Below are 23656 nucleotides of genomic sequence, written 5' to 3' on the forward strand. Positions count from 1 at the left end.
ATTACATTGAACAATGGTCAGAATAGAACAAAACATGATAAGTTTAGTTTGCCACATTCACTGACACGCATTAAGTTCTTGATCATATGATCTTGTGCTGGTGTACCTACAATGTTCTCTAGAAATCATGTATGCTGGAATTAAGACTTTCATGGGGATTCCAGACTTAGTAAGTGAATGTTTCCAGAGCGAAGGCATGATGTCAAGACACCTGACCAGCTCAGCATGTCAGACTGGCTGCTCTTTGCTAGGTAAAAGACTGGCTGATGGCCAGGCCCCGAGAGTGGTGGTGAGTGGTGTCACATTCAGCTGGCAGTCGGTCACCGTGGTGTCCCCTGGGATCAGTGCTGGGGACAGCCCTTCCTTATCAATGAGCTCATCAATTGTGCCCTCAACCAGTTTGCAGATGACATCAAATTAGGTGGGAGTGTGGATCTACTGGAGGGGAGGAAGGCTCTGCAGAGGGGTCTGGCCAGGCTGGATCCGTGGGCTGAGGCCAGTGCTGTGAGGGGTAAAAAGGGAAGTTCTGGGTCCTGCCCTTGGGTCACAACAGCCCCTGCAGCTCCAGGCTGGGGGCAGAATGTCTAAAAAGCTGCCAAATGGGAAAGGACCTAGGGGTGCTGGTGGAGCAGTTGGACATGAGCCCAGAGTGCCCAGGTGGCCAAGGAGGCAGAGGACATCGTGGCTTGTGTCAGCAATAGTGTGGCCCACAGTGCCAGGGCAGTGACTGTGCTGGGCAGTGTGAGGTCACACCTTGAATCTTGGGTTCAGTTCTGGGTCCCCTGGGACAAGAGAGACATTGAGGGGCTGGAGTGTGTCCAGGGAAGGGACTTTAGCTGGGGAAGAGTCTGGAGCACCAGGAGTTCTGGAGGCTCACCCTGGAGAAAAGGAGGCTCAAGGGGGAGATTCTCACTCTCTACAGGAGGGTGCAGCCAGGTGGGTCAGACTCTGCTTCAGACTCTGGGAACAATTGGCAGGACAAGAGGAAATGGCCCTACACCACTGAGATTTGGATTAGACACTATGGAAAATTTCTTCACCAAGAGGATTTTCAACCACCCAAGCAGGCTGCCCAGGGTTGCAGTGGCGTCAACATCTCTGGAGATATTTAAGAGGCTTGTAGATGTGGCACTTAGGGATTTGGCTTAGTAGTGGGCTTACTTGTGTTAGAAATGCAGTTCATGTCGTGATCATAAGGGTCTTTTCTAACCTAAATTATTCTGATTCTGTGTTGAGCTAATCACATAGACTTCTGTATAGATTTGCTTTGCAAAAAGATCTGCTGAAAGTTTTTCACCTGGTTCATTTTACAAAGAGATCATCTCTTTCTCTGAAGTCCCAGACACTTCTTAGAAAAGTGTCTCTGGAAGCTCTGATCATTTCAGGTCATTTCCTACCAACTACATGTGAAGATTATAACCTATGGGGCAAAATGGATATTTTACCAGTGAGCACTATCATTGGCCAATATTCTAACTGGACAATCATTTGTCTTGTCTATGTGAAACACTGGTTTCTCCAAATACAAAGAAACATAAGTGAGCTTCAAAAACGAAAATGGTTTTCCTTGGTTTTTTTTTTTTTTTGCTTTTTTTTTTTTTTTTTTAATTCCTGCTTGCTTTCAGAAATCTGAGGCAGGAGACCAGATTTTTGTTTCCCAGTTCACTGAAGCATTCTTGTTGATACAAGGGACAAAGCAGGTGATTTACTGGTTAAGAAACTCCCATCTTCTCAGCTGAGAGAAAACTGACATTTTCCTCTCTCTCCTGCTGTAACCATTTGTTATGAGGTGCACACCACATTGCTTGCACTCAGTTGATATCTTCCTTATCACTCTCAGATGGGAATTCAAAGAATTAACTTTCCATGCTATGGGTACCTTTAGATTCATGGGAGAGAGCCTGGAGTTGTAAAACATCAAATCCAGTGTAAAGTTAGAGACTATCTATGGGCCATATTCTACCACTGTTGATGGATACAATTTGGATGCCATAGTCTTCTGCTCAAAAGTGGATCAGTGCAGAAAATGGCTCAGGTTTCTTTTGGAATAATAAAATGCTCATCCAAAGCATTCACACCTGTGAGATGATGTCTAGCCATGATTTTGAACCTGAGCATGAAACCACAAGGAGAATGAGAACATAGCAGACCTGCTCATGCTTTAAGGGCTGTATGTGTGCCTGGTGACCAACTCTCCAGAATTCATTGTAGATCCAAACTTTAGACTCACTGGCACAAATGTTTCTGACTTCAGTACAACATGTCTGATAACGAAAGCCTTGCAGAAAAAATTAGACAGCTGTGAACTGGATAATTGAAGATTTCATCTGTGAGTGTTTGAGATAAGGAGTGCAATAATAAAATTTGTCTGAATGTATTAAGTAGACTTGCTGCAGTTTATGCCTAATCATATCTTTAGCAACATTTGCAAACAAAATCAGCAATTACACAGCTAAATGAAACCAGCACGTGTCTGGCTATGCCACAGTTTATATGTAAAGAAAAACAATCTAAGATTTTTAGATTCAACTGAAGTGCAGTAAGAAAAAAGATGCAAGAAAGGAATGCTATTAATATCATACCAGTAGAGCAGTCAAATTATCTGATTTGTTGATAGATAAAATACTTTAAATGCATTTTCTATTTGCCACACAAATTTTCTGTTAAATGAATTTTAATCTTGACAAGCCTTATTTTCCTTGATGTTGAAATTGTGAAAGCAAAATGCTGAGGAAAATACCTTTGTCTTTTAAGAATGTGGTAAAGAATCCTTTTATGCAGTAGCCACAAGATCCAAAAGATAAACATAGGAGACAGAGAAGTGTAGATGTTCTGCATGAAAAACTGGAAATTGTGGAATAGTTTGAAAAAGTAAAGATGGAAAGAAGAGCATAGCTGTAAGCCCCTCTAGGTGAGCTTTAGCAGGTGAGAGGTGTCTCTTCTCTTTGAATAGACACATGTTCCATGAAAACTTTTGTTAAACTTAAATTAAAAAAGATTGACTCCAGTGGGAAACAGATTTGAGTTTTCAAGGTACAAAACCCTCTTCAAATAAACATTCAGCCTGTTTTGTCCTCCCAGCTGAACTTCTCCTCTAGGAGAATGTTCATTTGTGTTACAAGAAAACAAAGTAAAATGAAAAAGAAAAAGGAAAAAAAAAAATCCTCCAGCCACACTTTTACTTTGGGCTAAGGTTCACCTGTGTGAAACAGAGTATGTTTTTCTCTTCCCACATAGGAGAATGACCAAGAACTGATTGACATCCTCAGCAGAATGCCAGCATTTCAGCTCCAGACTTGCAGACATTCCTCTACTCCTCAGAGCCCCTGCCCTAGAGGCATTTGGCTGTCTTGCTTATTTGATCCTGGTCAGATAGGAAGACTGAGCTTTGATAGACAGCTGTTCTCCTGCTAGACACTAATAGATTTGATCTGTTTTGTTTGCCTGTGGGTTTTTTTTTGTTTGTTGGGTTTTTTGTTTTGTTGGTTTTTTTTTTTTGTTTGGATTTGTTGCTGTTGTTATTATGAGCTCATAGTTTATTTTGAAATGCTTATTATATTAAAGTTATAGACTGTTAAGTGCTTTGGAAACATTTGGTACTCATGAGATGGGAAAGGGCATTTCAATTTTTTGTTGAATTTTACAAGTTGAAAGGTTAGATTTTGGAATTCATTTGAGATATACTCAACTTTCTGTGGTGTCAGCAAGCAATATTGACAAAAGATATAAAGAAAATATTTTATTCTTAAAAATTTTTAGCACTGTGTGACAAACTGAACTCCCATTCTCGATTTTTTTCCTTTTTTAGCAGAAAATTGTTGTGATTACAGTGGCACTGTGTGTTTGATAATATTTATCTCAATTAGAAAATAACTTCCTCCTTTATCTGCTCTTCTCAATGCCTTGCTGTGAGACCAGAATCTGTGTCAGGCTTGGTAATGTTTGCATGGAGAGGTGCAGAAAGATGGATTCCAGTTCCTAAAAGAATTGGCCGAGTGGAAGCCACTGGAGACTCCAGGAGAAAACTAATATGGACAATAACACTTTTAGTTTCTTTGTATCAATAATTAACCTTGTGGGTTTTTTGCAGTAAGTGACTGTATATGCTGATAGCATGGAAATTTTATTATAATACTGAAAAGATTCTGCAGATTCAGTGAGTTAAGTTCTTGTCCAGCTTCCTGGGACCTTGATTTTCACTTTGAATCCCACTGTGTGGTGACATGGATGCATCAGAGGAAAGCCTGTGAGAACCACCATAAGCTGAGGTAAGGCGTAACTCTCCTTTTTTCTCTGTGATTCTTCATCAGCAGAGATTTCTCTGAATTGCCTTTTTTTTTCTTTTTCTTTTTTTTTTTAACAACTTATTAATAATCTGCACCAGTAAGGGAACGTGCACAGTCTGAAGTGACATTACGATCAAGTACCATTATTTTCAAAAGGTGGGACTACTTCTCCTCTTAGGCTTGAATAAATCAATTTTAACCTTTCTGCAAAGTTGAGAGAGCTACAGGTGTGACAGTGAAAGAAGGGCACAGAGCAGTGCTTATGCCAAGATGATGCCTTATCCTCCACAGAGCTGCTCTTGGTGTCATTGCTTGCCAGCTGTTGACTTGCTAACCGAGGCAAAATATCCTTATTAAATCCTATTTGGCTTTTCACTGCAGTTACCAGCATAAGCAGGGCAAAAATGGTTTTTTTGTCTTTCATTGCTGATTATCAGCATCATTGCAGTGCCTTTCCCATGGGTTCCCAAAGATGTAAGTAGAGTGTGCATTAAAGGATGGCCCTAGGAAAGAGATAACACTGGAAGGCACTCTTTCAATATTAGCTCTAAAGACTTCTTGACTTTCCTTTCTTACCTCAGCCACACTAAATGCATAATAAAATGAAGGAGGCAGCCTGAGTTTCATACTCTTCCTCCTCTTTTCAGCTCTTTCACTGTCTCTTTCCTGCCCGCCTGACATTTGGGGAGCAGAGTAGCAAAATCCCATTTATTTCTGCATGGGTAAGGAATATTATTTACACTCTGTCTCAAGGGAGTTGTTCAAGTCACTGCATAAGGCATAGCGTGCATAGATGAATCCTGAATTGCCCATCACTCTCAAATAATATGAGGATGATCTATAAAAGTGCATATAAATCAAACGATGGAAATTCCCCAGGCTCCATACTCCATGGGCCAGTCCTTGTAGTACAACAAAATTCCTGTGTCAAATATATCTGTCTCTGAGGTACAGTTGAAACTTTAAAGCATTAACATTCTGGTGGAATATGGTTATGAGGGGACAGACGTGAGTACAGGCAGATAAACCTCTGGAATAAGAAGATTTTTTTTTTCTGAAATAAAATAGGTCATGGATAATATATGGAGGAGGGGAAGCTCAGGTCATTTCTTCAGACAACATTTTTCTTCTTTTGTTTGGTGAAATATATTTATTTACACACAAAAAATAGTTCTTTAATGGGCCTGAGAAAAGCCTCTTGGCACACTGAGACCTATCTCTTTTTTATTAATTTTACTGCAAAAGGTCAAAACTATATCTATTAAGTATATTTATACAGGAAAGTGCTAGACACACTCGATTACATAATGAGATTGACATCCGTGTCTTGTAAGATAATGATCTTGAGACACAGTCCTGGTGTAGCTCTGATCAAGTTAACAGAATTGACTTTGGACCCTTTTGTTTCTTCCAAGCTCGTAACCCAAAATGAATTGGGTTAATCTTTCAAGAAAGCTGTCTTAATTTTGGATGCTTTATTTGAGACTGTGGGCTGTGGTATCTGAGTTTCCTTTTGTCACCTGGTAAAAGGGATAGCTTAGACTTGTGATTTGCTGAAATTTAGCTGCGATTTTTTAACTTTTTTTTTCATTTTAATGGCAGGTTTTTTGTGACATAAGAAGATTCTAGGCTAGAGAAACGATGTAACTGTAAGAAAGCAAAGGTCTTTGTTCAGAATAAAATAATTCAAAGGAAGGATTGTTTACCTGAAGGTTTTCTTCACCATTGGGCAGAATACAAGATAACTCTACTATTTACAGTGATACATAAACTCAAAGATATCTTGATTATTATCTTATGGGTAAGAAAAATACACTAATATTTTATTTTAGTCTAATCTAGTCTATTTTTCTGATGTCCATCAAAACTGGTTCCCCATACTCCAGTTCTAGAAATGGTACCAACCTCTGTTAAAATCCTTTGCCACGTGTCGGCACTTCAGGGTTTGTGCTCTCCTCCCAGCAGCATCCAGGAATTTCACCCTCACCCTTTGGGAGGCACTGAAATAATTTGTGACCCCTGGGTCACATAGGTAAATGTGTGACATTCTTAGGGACATTGAATATAAAGTATTTTCACTATCTATCACAGCTACAGAAACACATGGATTTAACAATCTTTGATAATCTACCAGAAGTTCAGTACTTAACAGGCTTCAAAAGGCTGACTTTATGCATTATGAAAAAGAAAACAAACAAAAAACACCCCTGTTTTATCTATTAAATATGCAATATTCCTTTTAGGACAAAGCTTTTTGAGTTTCTATACTAAGGTTGAACAAATAACCCAAATTTAGCAAGAATGTTGAATGTTGAAGCTTTCATCTCACTTACATTTATCCATACAAGAGCTGCAAATTCAGTCTAATCTTATTTAATCATTAATCTAGACTTCGTCTATAGACAAGAGGGGGAATATAACATTTTCACAGAATCATATATCTCATCTTAAAATAGAGCGAATTGTCTCGTGGGGTGCTGATTTCTCTCCACCAAATGAACTTAGAGGGTATCTCACTGTTTGCTTAAAATGACGCAAAAATTATTTTAGAATTTAAATTGCTGTGAATATAATTTCAAGACAAAAAATTTAAAAAGTAGAAGACACTTGAACTTTCCAAGATTTAAATATTGCATCAAACTTTCTTGGTGACTTGAAGTCCTACATCCCCAGTCCCTCTGTAATCCCCACTATTCACATTGAGCATGGTGTCCAAATCTACACATAAAGAGGTTAAAGTTAATTTCTAGGAATTTAAGAGCTCACTTTCTCTGATTTAAGGAAATAACCCTGTGTGCCCTCCTTAAATTTTGCTTTTTTGGTACTGTGACTGCTTCAGAGAAGCAAGCCAAATACCAGATTTTGGATGCCAGATCCTAACTTTGGCCTCCTGGAATAACCTATCCAGTGCTGCAGAGCTGCTGCTGGGACACAGGACTGGGCTTAAAGAGGTTCTTGGTTTATTCTCCATAGATGCAATCATGCTCTGGATTTACCCAGACATAAAAGTTTCCAAAGATCTCTGATAAATTCCATTAAGAATTCCATGTTGCTGTTAGTTGTCAAAGGACACAAAAATTGCACAGCATCTGGGAGTTTACTCCTAAGTCAGGGGCTTGCAAGTGCAAAAAAAGACTCTAAAAGGTTATTTTCATAAAACAAAGGAAGCGAGTTAAATGTTTCCTGCACGTAATTGAAAAATTGTCTCAGCAATAAAAGATACAGAACGGGGGGAGCAATGGCATGTAAACAACCAATCAACTTGAGACCTGCTCTATCTTCATCCAACAATAATGCCTGGACTGTTAAATCTCTCTTGCAGGTGCTTTATTTTCCTTTACAGCTCTGCACTGTATTTTGCCTTCTATATCTGGTGCTGAAAACACATTCTTCTTTTCCTTCTGATAAAATGATGGAGTTTACTGGGTTTCATACTAATACAGAAAGAAATAAAACAGCAATACAACCTAAGTGGGAAGGATTTTGAAGTACCAGGACATTCATCTGGGTCTGTAAATACCAGTTAATAAATACTGCAGTACAAACTGAGATATATGACCAATACTGCAACAGTTTATGTAATAATAAAAGATAGATAGATGATAGATGATAGATAGATATAGATAGATAGATAGATAGATAGATAGATAGATAGATAGATAGATAGATAGATAGACAGACAAGTTGAAAGGAAAAGACATCATCCCTGTCACTTCTAAGTCTCACAGTCAGATGCTGAGACACACCGGGATACCTGAGCTTCCATTAATTTCTGCTTTAGTCTGCAATTTAGTAAATATTTTTGACACAAAATGCTATTGCATTAACTCCTACTAGCCTGAGAAAGTTTGACTCATCTTGGGTAGTTGATGGCATGAATTTCAAATATTAAGAACAGTCTTCATGTGGTTCATAAACTTAGAAATTGATTTCGAAGTCACTAATCTCTTTGGAAATGTGATGACTTCTCATCATATTTCCCAAAAAGAACAATGTTGTGTCAGCCCAGCTAACTTCCTAAAGACAATCCAGCATGAGAGCAGATTTTCTTTGGCCTTCCAGTAATGTCAGGGATGGAGACATTAACAGTGTGATACAGATTGTTCCAGAAGAAATACCATTTTGTGACATTTCTCTCCTTAAAATCATTTTCAAGATTACTAAAAATTATAATATCATGAAATTTTTGTGGGTTTTTTTTCAGGAATCTAAGGCTACAGAACAGGAGGCAGGATTCAAAGTACAGTAAATGTAGGGAACATTTTTGTATGTTGAGACGTTTGGTATGGGTGCTGAAAGGACTCAATCCCACCCCCTCCCCACTTCAATCAGATAATGATGGACATCACCTCCTAAGCACAATTGTTAATAGAGATATGTTTTATCCTCCTAATAGGCAAATGGAGAGGATGAATGCATTTGGAAACCTTAGAGTTCCTTATAACCTTTTATTTTTAAACAAAGTACTTGCAAATTTTAAAAATTCCAGCTTATTTGGAAACAGAAATATTGATTCTTTCACTGAAAATTATGAAATCTTTTGAACAAATCAGAAACCTTCTCTACATTCAACCAGTTTTCCCTTTGTGAAAAATTGCTTTTTTAATTTAAACTATTTTTATTTGTTTTTTTTGGTTGTTATGGGTTTTTTTTTTTTTTTGTTGTTTTTTTAGAAAAACAGTCAGAAAATTTGCAAGCAATATTTCTCTCTCCCTTGCCAAGTTTTGTCTTGTGCTTGTAATCAATGATATGACATCGGAAATCAGTGTTATTTTTCCTTCAGAATATTCTTTTGTTTAACTACAACACATATGCACACACTACTAAATCCCCTCTTCAGGTACCTGATCTTACCTTGTTCCTGCACTGTTTTTTTTTTCTTTTCCCCACCTTGTCTCTATAAATGTATCTTTAAAGCCCACTATCTATCATTTGTTCTGAAAACTAACTAACTGTTTGCACATTTGCTTTCCAGATGTTGCTGCCAACAAATTATTCCCCAGTGATTTAAGCTTGAATTTCACCCATTACTTTTTAGCTTATAGGACATATTCCTGGAACTCAGAAGATTTTCAGCTTCAGTTTGTATTCCTTCCCTCAGGAAAACTCAAAAAAAATAGTAAATTTCACCCCAAAACAGACCATATGAAAGGTTGAAATTAAACAACTGGCTTTCAAATAAACAATTAAACAAAATAACCCACTGTGCCATTTTGTCATACTATCTAGAAGGGATGTGATGCTTAATGGAAGACAGACCTCCCCTAAAAAAATCAATCTTACTATAAAAGTCAATTACAGTGGTCTTGATGCTAAAATAAAACATTCCTAAAGTGTATTACTATATGAAATGTCAAGTTTGGGGATTTTTTACATATGACATTTTTCTACCAATATTCCTAATTTCATCTACAGAGTAAGCATCTCACTTACTCCTGCCTGGTATTTAAATCAATACTAAACTGAGTGTAACAGAACTCATGAAATTTCTACCTAGCCCTGTCAAAATGAGAACATTGAAAATCTTTTTCCAGGTGCTGCCCAGCCCTTATAGGTCTCAATTTGGCAAAGCTCTTGCTCAATTCCTTTGGTCATATCATACCTCTAACATGGAATTTGCCCACATTGAGGCAAGGCAGAATAGGAAAAAGTGGTTTGGACTGAATGTGCATTTCTCTTTATCTCCTTCTCTTATTCCTGAATTGCTTTGGATCACCCAGAAGATGTTCTGGCATTTGGTTTGGGATTTTGGTTTCTTGTTTGTATTTTTCTCAAATCAGCAGCATCAAATGGACTATTACTGTGCAGCAGATGAGGTAACTTAGGGCAGAAGTAAAGTGCAGCGCTCACATAGTTAATGCTATTTCAGGGAACTATGTTTGAAAATCAATTTTAGTTATTCACAACCTTTTTTCTTCTTTCCTCACTCAATTACCTTATTGACCACTTGTTTATAAACTAAAAAAGACACATATTCTCCCTGTCTGTTCCACAGAGGAAGCAAAAAATGGTCTTATTTAATCCTGATATTGGTGGAATTCTACCAAGGGAAAATTTGGCTCAAATGTTCCTGAATAATATCATTGAATGAAAATAGATTTTACTTTGGCTTAGTTATTCATTTTGCCTTATTTTATTCTTAAAATATATGTTTGCACATAATCTCACCAGATGCAGATGTCTGGTCCTGACTGCTAAAATTCAAGGAAATTATTATTTCACATATGCATAATAATATTTAAAACCAATAACATTTAACATGGTTGCATAATTTTGATACAATAAAGTCCTCACTTATGAAAAGTAAGGATGGGGAAAGTTTATTTTTAAGTAAGGTATTGGGCAATGAAATAAATATGTAAATTAAATTTTTAAAAGTTATTTTCCCCAGAAAATAAAAGTGGGTTGGTTTCATAACTGCTAAACACCATTACCTGCTATTGAGTTCCACTGCAGAGAGCGGATTAACAGCTGTTGTCAGAAATTGTTGGTGTAATGGAATTATTTATGGTGTCATCTGTTTAATTCTTGTGGGAGATGTTCACACAGTCTGTCAATGAAGTGCATGAATACAGCTAAAGCATGGTTTATTGACTATTCCAAATTATTTCATTTTATGTATGGTAAAACAGGCAAATTTGAAAGTGTTCGCCTTATCTGGCTTCTCCAAGTTTATCTAATGAATGTTAGAGTAGTTTTGAAATACGGCTTTCTCTTTTTCTACCTCGGATCAGACTTCCTTGGTACCACTGCTGGGTTTGCACAGAAGCTCACATTTAACAAATACAACAGAACACTTTTATTACAAAGAGCACTAACTTGTAAAAATTGATGGAGATTAATTCTAGTCCACTCATTCTCCTCTGGTGCTTCAAAAAAATTTGGGATGAAACCGTTTGTCTCTGTGTGTTCTTATTTTTCATTTCTGTGCAGTTCTGCCATTGTCTCTCTTGGCTGGGGCTAGAAGCAGAATTGCAGAAATGCCACCAGAAAGGCTGTGCTACTGGGGAATAGATGAGGCATGTTGTTTCAGATTTAATTAGAAAAGTTTTGTACAGATTTGCTCTGTAGGCCACATTTCAACATTAAAGTTGAGGGCAGCTGATGCCATCTGCTCCATTTAATGCAAATTCAATGCAGCCCTTCGGCTCTTGGCAACTTACCAACACGGTCCTCAAATTATTTGGGCAAAGTATGACCACCCCTGCTGTAACGAGCGCCCCTGTTTTCTCCCCCCTCCTGCCTAAGCAGTGATGGATTTTTTTGTGCCTCTCTGGCTGGTCATGTATGATTTCGAGGAAAAAGATAGCTCCTATCAATCAAAAAACAACACTCATCATTAGTCTTCTGGGACACATGCTGCAAACCCTTAGGACCAGCTTTTCAAAGGAAGAGAATATTGTTTCTGATGTGAAGTTGATGGATGTTTCATGTACTGTGTGTGACAATGACACAAGAATTTCCAAGAGCAGAGGATCCTCCCAAACCTGCCTTAGCTGCTTTATGTGATTCAGGCTTTAAAGAACATCTATACCTCACTTCTTAATGGGTGCCAATGCTGAAAAATACAAAGAGATGCCCAGGAGAAAAAGTTGTTGTTAGAAAGTAATTATTTGTCATGTTATCTGTCCAATTCAGAAGGGAACTGCCAGGGAGCAGGGGTCTGGCTTTCATGTGACTTAGCAAAGCACTACAGAGAGACATGGAGGAGTAGAAATTACAAATGAAGTAAAAAACCTATAATCATTATTACCTTTTTCTAATTTAAGCATTATATAACTATGTATAAGCTGTCACAAAAATACATTTGATCAGAAGAGCTATTTCTAAAATGCTCTTTGACAAATTGACATATATCAAAAGAAAACCTACCAAAAAAAAAAAAAAAAGCAAAGAAAACCCACATGAGAAACAAAAACCAAGCAAACAAAATGCACAAAACAACAAAAACAAAACAAGAAAACCCCCCCCAAAAACGACAGACAGTGTGTTTGGTCCTATCAGTGTGTTTGGTTTTAGAGCTGCCTCAGTAGATCAAACAGATAATTTTGTTTCACAGGAGGAGGTAGGAGACAAAGGAAGTCCAGGCGATTTCCCTAAGGTCACTTAGGAAATTTATTACACACTGAGGGAACAGTCTGTGGGAACAGAACTGAGGGAACATATCCATGTGTCCCATTCCCAAGCTAATGCTCAAGCTACTGTTTGTGTTCATCATGGAAATACTATATCAAGAATATGATATTCATTCTGCCATAGGTGCAATATGTCTCAAGAATAACTGCACACTTGATACTTAAGAGAGGTGAAATTGAATGCATTAAAGAAACAAAATGAAGGAGAAAGAGGGGAAGGACCAGAGTGAGTAGGATGCAATAATTCTGTTACCTGTGACTCTCTTTTCAATGTGCTGTCATGCCTCGAGATCTGTATTTCTTCATGTTTGTAGAGATCCACTCCAAAGTGCTCTGGCAGGGACACAGTTGCACCAGCTACAGTTGCAGCAGGTTTCAGAAAGAGGACAATGCAAAACTCTCTATTGTGGCAAAAATTAAATGAGGAATAAGAGTAACAAACCCTAAATTTTTCTAAGAATCTCTTTGTTCTAGCAAAAATTAAATAAGAAATATGGATAACAAAAGGCAAAATTATCTATCCATCTCTTTGTTTGTGTGTTTATTCATTTCTTGCTTTATTTGCTTGTTTGCTTGCTGTGGAGAGGGACAGGCTGGATATTTGGAAATCATACTTTGTTAGAAGGGTAGAAAACCCCTGGGCCAGGGTATCCAGAGGGGTTTGTTACCCTCTGTCCTTGAAAGTTTTTCTCATTCTCCTAGAAAAAGTCATCTGTGATTAAATCTAGTGAGGACAACAATCCCACTATGAGAAGAAGGTTCAAGGAGAGCCTCCAGAGGTCCATAGTTTCTACAGCTTTGTAATTCTTTAAGACATTATTAATGGGGCCCCAGCTTCCATTGGAAACTCCAAACATTATGATGGAAGCTCTAGAGCTAGAAGGCTTAGCAACTTCAAGGGTGTTCACATAACCAAAAAATTTCTGGTTTAGGTACCTCGAAGATAGTCAGTAACAGCCCTGTTAATAATCCCTGAACACTAACAGACCCTTCTGAGGCATAATTTATATGTCTTTGAGACATAATTTAGATTGCCACTTTAAAATGAGATAAGCCTTACAACAGAAGAAGCCTTTCTATTCTTTGACCAGAGAGAAGTCATAGGAGGAGTAGGTAAAATAAAAACCAGTGCAGCTGCCTACACTGAGTTAGATGAAAGGGGGTCATCACCAGAACTGGTACAAATTTTTTAGTCATATGGATTTTTCCTTTTGGCAGAACAAAGGTGATTTCTCAGTATACATATTAGTCTTAGGTTAATATACTGGTGCTAGTTTTCCTGATTACACTGAGCTTTGGATGAGGGCCTAATTCCAAATGCTTCTCTTTGGAAAGATTGCCCAAGAAACAAGCATCATTAGGGATGATACACTAGGTGAGGGAGATGGGGAATTTAGTTGATTGTTTCAACTGTGAGGTACCCAGAAATGTAGTACTTTATGAGGTCACTCTTTCTGCTGTGATATATTGTGTTTGTCAGTGTTGCCTGCCACACTCAGATAGGCACCTCTTCTTGTTTTGCAAATGTAACTGTCTCAATAAGGATAATTAAATAAAGTCCCTGAGGTCCCATGTACCACAGTTTCTATTTCTCTCTTTCTGTTCTAGCCCACGAAGTGGAGGGGGAAGGGTACCAGCTCATTACTTCCCAGTTTACATTTGGGAGGGTTGTCGCTCCATCCATGCAATGCACTGTACTCTACTTGCAAGGCTAAAATCCAATACCCTCCAAGACTGTTGTCATCTTATGGAGTCATTAATTTGTCTGGGATACACGGGATAAGTGAAAGGCCTTTTCTTTTGGGAGATTTCTGAAGGCATTTGAACTGACATTGCACCTACTTCCATCAATTCAGTCACTTCTGTTTTTGAAGGGTGAATGTGCACACTTAAAACTGCATTTCAGGAGGGAGCGTATGAATGAAGCTGAATAAATCAAAGCCTGTAAAAAAAGGAATTTAGTGTCCAGAAAGAGATTTCTAAAATAACTTAAACAATTTTCCCCCATAAACAACAAGTAAAGGACAATCAGGAATACACCATGGATGTTACTTTCTTCTGTGTGTTAATTGCTTGTTTCACTATGAATATCTGAAGTAACTGCATTGAGACTAAATTAGAATAAAAGAAAAAGAAAAGGAAAATGACGCCCTGGTTGGATGTTAGTCACCTGGGATGACCAGAATGGTAAATTTTTAATACGAAGATGAAGCATTGAGTGATTTACTGCTAATCCCATTGCGTGAGCTGGAGGAGACTAAAGAACAAAGGTTTACCATCCCTTTGGAGATTTGTTTCATCTGCACATCAGACTACAATTAATGGCCATTTAACTGTTGTTCTCCTGCTGGACATTGGTGGATTGATTCAGTAAATAAAAGTGACAGAGCAGTGTCCCATGGCAGTATAATAGAAACTGGCTGCACCTGTTATTTGCGAATCATTGCTTGCCAGGGCATTGACCTTTTCTAGCCTAGCTAAAACTAATAGGAGAAATTATGGGACTGATTAGTTAAATTTAATTATAAGAAGTTGTATGGCAGAATCTCAGTTCCTTGAAATTCATTGCAAACCAGAGTACCGTGTCAATAACCCCAACTCCTCCCTTTTTCCTAACTAGTCTTTACCTTGTGGTAATGAAAGGTTGGTTAGTTAACACCCATCAAAGCAAAAAGCAATGATTACCTATTCTAAGGGCTTTTCGGGAGGGAAAAACTGGTTAATGAGCAGTATGCAACATCAAAGTCCACTGTGGCTTTCTCTTTTCTAGTGAATAAAGAAGAGGGAAGGATTATGCTGAAGGAAGAAAAACAAAACAAGACAAAAATTGCTCAAACTATGGTTAGAACCAAAACCCTAGAAAAATGGTACAAGCATGTGTTCTCTGCATCCCAATCCATCAAGAAGACAGCTGCAATCCAGTAACTAACCATTTACAAATATTTATTGACAGGTTAGTCCTCTATTTCAGCTGGTAGAGGTAAGAGGAGAGGGATAGGGATAGGGATAGAGAGGGTGGAGGAAGTCAGAGCAGAATGATTTAATTTCTTTATCCCTGCTGCTGCTACCCAAGGCAGCAGAGAAAGAAAACTGAAATGGGTTTTACAGCTGGCTTAATACTCTGTTTCTTTCTTGAAACAAGCTGGCTACAGGGATGGATCCAAAGCTGGTCAGGAACTCAAAAACTGGCATGTGTTAACAGGGAATGAAACAGGGTTTGCACGGCAAATGCAAGATGGTGATCAGGACTACAGGGACTGCATAAAACTGTTTTCACTGTTGAAGTTGTCAGCAGTGCCTGAGGATTTTTTCAGAGTGTATCTTCATGTTCATTCAGTAATATTTTGATTAAAAACAAAAGAAAAAAAAGAGAGAGAGAGAGAAGCCAGTAGGCCTTCTTTCCATTCTTGAACTTAAAAAATGTAAACCCCAAATTCTTCTTTACCCCAGCTTGTCCTGGAGGGTAAGAAGAAAAAGCAAGACCCACCTAGGTGACAGGGTTACCAAAGGATGCACAGGCACTCTGTTAGCTGCTGCCCTGTGGAATTAAGCTGCAGGAGCAAGGCAGGGACAGAGAAGCATGTTTATTGATTAAGACTAAGGAAATTGTGATATCCCCAGTGCCAGAATTTGGCTGGCTATTCTCACACTGTTCTCCAAAATCAGGAAAATGCAGGTGCAGGTAGGCTGATACAGGAGGCCAGCTGAAATGTGTGCTGGGATGGAAAGCACAGAATGAATCCTCCTATCCTCTGAGCTTCCTGGCAGGAAGCAGAGAGAACTGAATAAAAATGTGGCTGGACTCATTTGTTGCTCAGCTCAAGCTCTTCACAGAAAGACAGACATGTAAACATGTGGCTAACAATCCTAAAATTATTGTGTTGTGTTAAAATGGACCTCAATTTCCTTTCATTCTGTCAGAATTTGCTTCTCTGAAAATAGAGGGGGAAAAGCAAGGGGGAAAGGGGAAGAAAATATAGATGAAAGTAAAGGATTAATAAAAGCCAAACACAACAGAGTGTGTCAGGCATCTTGAGAGGTCTCCAAACATCTGTCAGACAGCGCACTTCAGACACAGTGTGTGGTGTAACTGGTATTGAAAACCATGGCAGAATCAGAAGTGGCATGGATGAGGCAAAAATGCTTCCCCATGAACATGAGTAAGCTGTGACTATCAGAGAGGAAAAAAAAATTAAAAAAAAAAAAGAAAAAAAGCCATGTTTCTCCCCTTGTATCCTTGGAAAAGCCATAATTTTTGGAAAGCTTGGCCATCTTAACCTCCTTGCTGACTGTCTGCTGTTGTTTAAATGCAGAGCAGAAGATGCAGCTCTTATCTCCCTCTTGGCATCAGCTGTGCAGCCATGAACCAAATGCTGTGATGCATAAAATCCTGGTAAAAGGAAAAGTCTGGAAATCATGAAGCAATAACTCAGAATACTCCTCAAGCAAAAAAGGGGTCCCCTGTGTGAGATGGAAGTTTTCACAGAGACATCACAACGGGGAATCTGAGAAAAAATGAGATAATTTGTGAAAAGAGGAAGAACAGAAAGAGAACAAGATTTAACCATAGTCATTCAGTAGGACAGTAGTGGCAGCAGAAATATATCCCAAGTCTATTGGTTAAAGGTATATCCAGTAAAATTATATTTCCTGGAAAAGCTTCTCCACTGCAAATTGGAGTAGATCCTCTCATGGACACTGTCAAATTCTGGTCAGTGTCTGCACCTATGAAATAAGCTAGGGTTTGATATGCTGAAGTTATACTGGAGGTATTGCAATTACAATGAAGTTTTGACTACAAATGCAGACATTTCTTTCTAACTTGTTTTATTTCCCACGTTCTCTGTTTGTCTGTAACTGCACATCTGGTCACATATGGGACACTTGGGTTACACAGCAGATCATTCAAAACCACCTCCAAAACACAGGAAAATTATTCTGCTTTTTTTTGTGTCCCTCAGCTGTTCCTATTACTTCTTCTTCTTAAAAAAAAAATTATTCCTCATGTTAGACATGATGCCCCTTGGGTGAGTAAAGGCTGGCGATCTTTAATTAAATTAATCAAAGCCAGGGACAGAATCTGTGGGGAAAATTGGGAAAGCCTCTAGGTTAATTAATCAGACACATAGAAGTAGTTTAGGCTCAAAACATAGCTGTTGTGCTTTCTTTAAATACAAACTGATATGAGTAGAACTATTTTCAGTTGCTGTTTTTAAAGGGCAGTAAAAAAATGTTTCGTTCAGTTCTTCAGCTCATACAAGGTCATAGACGATTTAACCTAGTGAAGGCAAACTACTTCTAATTTTAGTCTTAGCCTCTGTCCCCATTATTCCCCAAGTCCAATTCTTATTTCTTACTATTTTCCCCCTTTTTTAACTTTTTTTTTCTGTCTTGTAAGTACAAATTTACTACTCATGAAAGAAAGTAACTAATTGCTCCTGGAGAAAACCAGGCAAAGTGATAAAAATTGCATCTTCCTTTGTCCCTGTGCAATTACAGAAATTGCACATTTCTGTCACTGTAAATAATCTACCGTGTGCACCAGGGCCCAGAATCAGCCGTGGGCGAGTGATTAAGGGCAGAATTTCAGCAGAGGCATTGGTGGTCTCCCTTGACCTTTCAAAGAAAATATATCCAGTGAAATCCTCCTGCCTGTATACAAAAAACATCAGATGGGAAGCCTGCTAGACTTTTACAGGACCAATGAAGAGAATTGACAGATTAGTTAGCAGCTCCTGTTTGGGTGGGTTTTGTCTCTCAACATTGTTTCTCTGCAGCCTTTTTCATTGCTGTCAATCACTCTTTCACCCCATAATTACTAACAAGGTCTAACAAGCCCTGTTTTCCAACTTAATATCTTAGAGAAATGTCCACAAATATCTTGGGTGGGACTTCATTTTTTATTTTTGATGTGACCATGTCCAGGTCCTGGGGTTTGCAGAAGAATGAGATAGGTCTGGCAAGGCAGTTTAGCACCATGACACAGAAGGCTGGTAGCCTCATTTTCACAGAATTCCTATTTTCTTTACATTAATTTTCTACTGTTATCTTCTCAGTTCTGTCTCCTCTATATGATGTTTTATACTTTGCATATGCCTCTTTTTTGCCCTTGATTGCTTTTTGCCCACTCCTATTCATTCAAATTAGCCTTTTTTACTTCCAGCATATTTATTGCTAGTTGGCATGAATAACCCTTGGGTATAAATTAATTTATATTTGAATACTTTCAATTTCCACTCTAATTCATATGTTTCAGTTAAGTCCCTGATGTCAAAAAGGCTCTCTAGGGAAGAGTGGATGGCTCAAGGGAGAGGTAATAAACTCCCTTGTCTATTCCCTGTGGACCACTGGTTCAACAGGGCCTGCAGAGAATTGGTAGTAGCTGACAGTCCTTATTCTTCATTGGTTTTATAGACTTAAGTTGCACAGGCTCCAGTGCTTTCATATCATCATGAAAACTGGGAAAAGAAAGAAAAAAAATTTCCTTCAAATATATTTAGCCAAATAGAAGTTTAAACAAAACCTGGTTTGGATTATATTTACATGCTTCCTTCTAGTTGCTCCTAGGATATGTTTGGTTTGGGTTATTTTTTATGTTTATTTATTTATCTTTATATTAATTATATACATATATAAAAGTTCAGTTCATTTATGTTTAATTAAGAGCTAGGAGGAGCTTTTGTTTATGAGTCAGAGCATGTTTGTGAGAGGCACACAAGAACCACTGCAGAGGAATTAGACTATCTGCTGTTCTTATTTTCAGTTTGTCACTAAAAGATGTAGAAGTCTCAGCTGAGGTCAGGATCCCCTTATGCAAGGCGAGGTACATGTGTGAGAGGGAAGGCAGGTTCCAAAAGAACTTGCTGTCTGCATATTAAGAGGGAACAAAATGTCTCCCAATAGCATTTCCCATACTTGTGATGGGTTTGGAGGGATGAGACAGGAAAGAATTGGATGCAAATCTTGCAAAAAAGCTGTCTGTCTCTTTCTGTCAGGTAGGGAAGGAACAGGACTCTTTTTACAGCTCAAAGCTATGTATCTAGGCAAACACTGTTCTAAAATCCCTCCACCTATTTATTTCCTGATATTTCAGCCCCCTGTTTTCCCACAGACACAAAGCCTCTGTGATTTGTTTAGTTTTCCCTGCTATTTATAACACTGGGGTCAACCAATTAGACAGCAAGCAAGGGAAGGGGAAACAAAAAGAAGAAAAAAGGTGGTAGAGGTGACCAATCATATGGCATAAACAGTGAATCAGGATTAGTGGACACCCATAGCCAGCAGCTTGCAAGAAATCCATAGGCTCGGAATTGTTCACACAAACTGCTCAAAGAGCAAGTGCAAAGACACTAATCCATAAAGGTCACATTCCACCCTTGCAGATTCCTCAGACGGAAAAAGGGAAGGAGGGGGACTAAATTAGTTGCATAAATTATTTGCAATGAATATTCCGAGAAGCTGTGGTTGTGTTTGTTTGTCACTTCCTACCCTAATGTCAATTAGTCAGGGCCAGATGTTAGCACACATTGACAACAAAACTCCCTCCAGGTCCTGAAGCAGAAAGTGATGAGTGAAGGTGGCAGATCTGTGCTAAAAGTGTCTTTAATAGACTGAGGTCTAGGATTTCACATGGATTTAGGTATCTAAATCCCTTTGGAGACCTCAGCTGCGGGATTCTGTACACAATTCAGTGAACGCATCAAAGAATTTTGGCAGTTAATTATTTTTCTCTCATTTTGCTTCTGGCATTCTGGTTGCTGGGCAAAGAGTGGGTCAAAAAGACCCTGAAAATCTGAAATAAATTTTTTTTAAAATTTGCTGGTCAGCAGTGATGTCAGGAAAAGAATAGTTTTGGGGCCATCAACAATATCTAAGGCTGCCTGTAGTTTTAAAAATAGCTTATTATTTTTAATGATTTGCTGTAAAAAAATTTTTTTTTTAAATTAGACCTGCATTTCTGTACTTTCTGTGAAAAGAAAAATTGAAGTAATTTTTTCGATTGAATTTGAGCTTTCCTTTATTTCTTTGTTGTTGGTGGTGGTGGTGGTAGTGGTGTCTGTTGTTGTTGTTGTTTTTAGTATGGTTTTTATTTTAGAACATTAGAGCTTCTCATAAATAAATTGAATTGCTGGCCTGAACTATATCACAAATAAAGGCTCTATGACCATGGTTTCAACCTATAGTATATGATATGGGAAAAATATTACAATCAGGCAGCAGGGAAGATATAGTCCAGTAAGGAATCATTCTTTATATGGAAGATTGAGGGCATTTGGCACTGTAATTCCCATTCCCATAAGGCACCACAGTACTGTAACCAGATGCAGTTTACTATTGAACTGACTCCAAATGAAACATTCTCATTTAATTTAACACACAAAAATTAAATATTTTGATCTGGGAATCTGGAAGCATTTTGTTTTGACTGAAAGTGTCAAAACAAAACATTCCAACATATCCGAGCAGTTTTTATTTTTCAACAAAAACTTTTCACATGGAGGAAAAAGCTATTTTTACTTTTTTTTTTTGGTGCTTTGGTTCTCTGTGGTTTTGGGGTTTGGATTGTTGGTTTCAGTTCAGGATAACAATGAAACATGGGCATGGAAGTATCTGAAGAGATTGTCTAATACCTTGTCTTCACTAAGAAAGATCAGGTATTCTAATATCATTCCCAGCCAAGGTTTATCAAGTATATTCTCCAAATCTTCCACAGACAAAGATTTCCAAAGCATCTACCATAATCCTGGTATTTGATCAGTCTCACAATTAACTTTTCCCTCTGATTAAATCTTCCTGTTGCAGTTTCACTTCTACTACCTGTCATGCTCCTTCATTTTACAAGAGCCTTCAGTTTAAAGATTGTCAGTCTGAATTTCCTTTAGCAGGTTAAGACACACAAACTCAAATACAGCGACTCACTCTGGGCTCTGTGCCAAAGTGCCATGAAAACCACAGGGATTTGGTCCAGCTTGGTAGAACAGACATCCTGCTGCCTTTTAGGGTGCTGTGGAGTAGAACAGGACCCACACAGGACAGGCAGGTACAGCATAGAGCCTCTGGGAGTTCTCTTTGTGGAACAGCAGGTAGAAGCAAAGTCGTCTCTGCTACAACTTCATGGATAATCTGGGTGCCACACTCTAAGATATAAAGCCATTGGAGAATGTCCAGAGGAGGGATGGGAATGGTGAAGGGTCTGGAGGTGAAGATGTTTAAGGAGTGACAGAGGTCACTTTGTTTTACCTGGAGAAGAAGAGACGGAGGGGAGAGCCCAGGGCAGCCACAGCTCCCCAGGAGGGAAGAGGAGGGGCAGGATCTGATCTCTGCTCTGTGGTGACAGGGACAGGACCCCAGGGAATGGCCTGAAGTTGTGTCAGGGAAGGTTTAGGTTGAGTATCAGGAAAGGTTCTTCGTCCAGAGGGTGTTTGGACACTGGAACAGCCCCCCAAGGAATGGGCACAGAAGTGTTTGGACAAAGCTCTCAAGCCCATTATGGGATTGTAGGGGGGTCCTCTTCAGGACAAAGGGTTGGACTAAATAATCTTTGTGGCTCTCTTCCAACTCAGAATAGTCTGTGATTTTATGGTTCTGTGAAACGCAATAGGTATTGGTTTTTAGGCAACTGAGTTGGCCTTTGGGCACCAGCAAAAAAAATATCTGCTATGGTCTAAAACACACAACAGGCAGATGAGCATATTTGGCGTAACACCTGTGTGTAGACACCTAGGTAAAGGTGTTTTCATCTACAAATTTTATCTGACCTTCAGTGTCTACTTCCTTCACCACTATTCGGTGTTCTCTTTAGGCTAAGAAGGCAAATTAGCTTTAGGTTAATCAGTGATTCCTTCAATGGCTGTCAGATTTTTTTTCCTAAACTTTGGTCATGTTCTAAGAATTTATTTGTCTCTATATTTAGCCCTATAATTTTTATTATTTTATTTTTCTTTTAAGAATAATTCTGAGTCCCATTCTCACTTGGATTAACCTTCTCCACTAAATTTCAGAGTTGTTGGAATCTGTATTAAATTTGTTAGTTCCTTATTATCTTTTGTTGTCCTTTCTTCTCTCCTGAGGATTACACATTCATCCATTTAATGGCTACTTTATCCTAAGTTCATTACATATTTCACTTTCTGGGTAGCTAGTTATTGGTTAGAGGATTCCAAGAAGGACTACCTTCTTGATTTTTCTGCCATTTATTTGAAAAAAGAAAAAAAAAAACCTAAATTTAAAATAAAAAAAACATGTTAGATTACAAGGTATTTCTAGCATGTGTTTCCAACATAATATGATGCCAACATAATGCAGTCTTTTCATAAAATAAAGTTATTTTTTTCTTTAATTTATTGCTAAGAATATTTCAAGATGTAAATGAAAGAAGGTTGAGTCTTGTTTAATTAATCCCCAATGAACATTTCCACATGAGTATGTGCCATGGCTTGCTACAGCATCGGATCAGATTCACACAACTTTGTGTGGTAAATTCTGTCCTTTCATCAGAACTGGTTCTGTCTTGCAAAGCAAATTACCTTGTTGCTGTTTTTAGAGTAGACTTTCATGTGTTTTTATTGTGGGGTTCCACTTGTAGTGAAACCTTGAAAAAGAACAGTCAGCTCTCTCTGTTGCTAATATTCTGATGTAGAAATTTTGGGGATTCGAATTAATTTTCCTATTTTGACACCATGCAATTAACATTCATTCTTTTAAAGATATAGATCAGTCCAGCCATTATTTCCTCTCTTAGTTTCTAAGATTAAAGGCAAATCCTTGAAAAAAAAAAAAAAAAGCCCAAGGGATGAATAACTACACCACTGGCTAAAATCATCTATATATCATTGGCTTTTTTGAGGGCCAGAAATCTGTCATCACATGCAACCAGAGCATCTTCCCTCCTCCAAGATTCTGTGGTCCTAATCTTCAAAAGAAGGACACTGACAAGTATTTTTAACACATTTCCACTGATATTGCATAAATCCAGAGGCATTTATATGCTAATAAAATCAAAATAGATGTGATTAGTGAGTGGAGAGTGTCAAGATGGCTGTCCTTTTGCCATCAAGCCATGATAACAGCACTGACGCTACATTAAGGCGCTGCATATTGCATAAACCAGGAAAGGTTATAGGACATGACAGACTTAGATAATAGTAAACCCTGAGAAATCATACCCTGCCTATTACATATTTATTATGCATTACAAATTGTAAATATTTTAAAAATAAAAATATCCAAAGATAC

The sequence above is a fragment of the Haemorhous mexicanus genome, chromosome Z, assembly GCF_027477595.1.
Source record: "Haemorhous mexicanus isolate bHaeMex1 chromosome Z, bHaeMex1.pri, whole genome shotgun sequence".
NCBI classification, from domain to species: Eukaryota; Metazoa; Chordata; class Aves; order Passeriformes; family Fringillidae; genus Haemorhous; species Haemorhous mexicanus.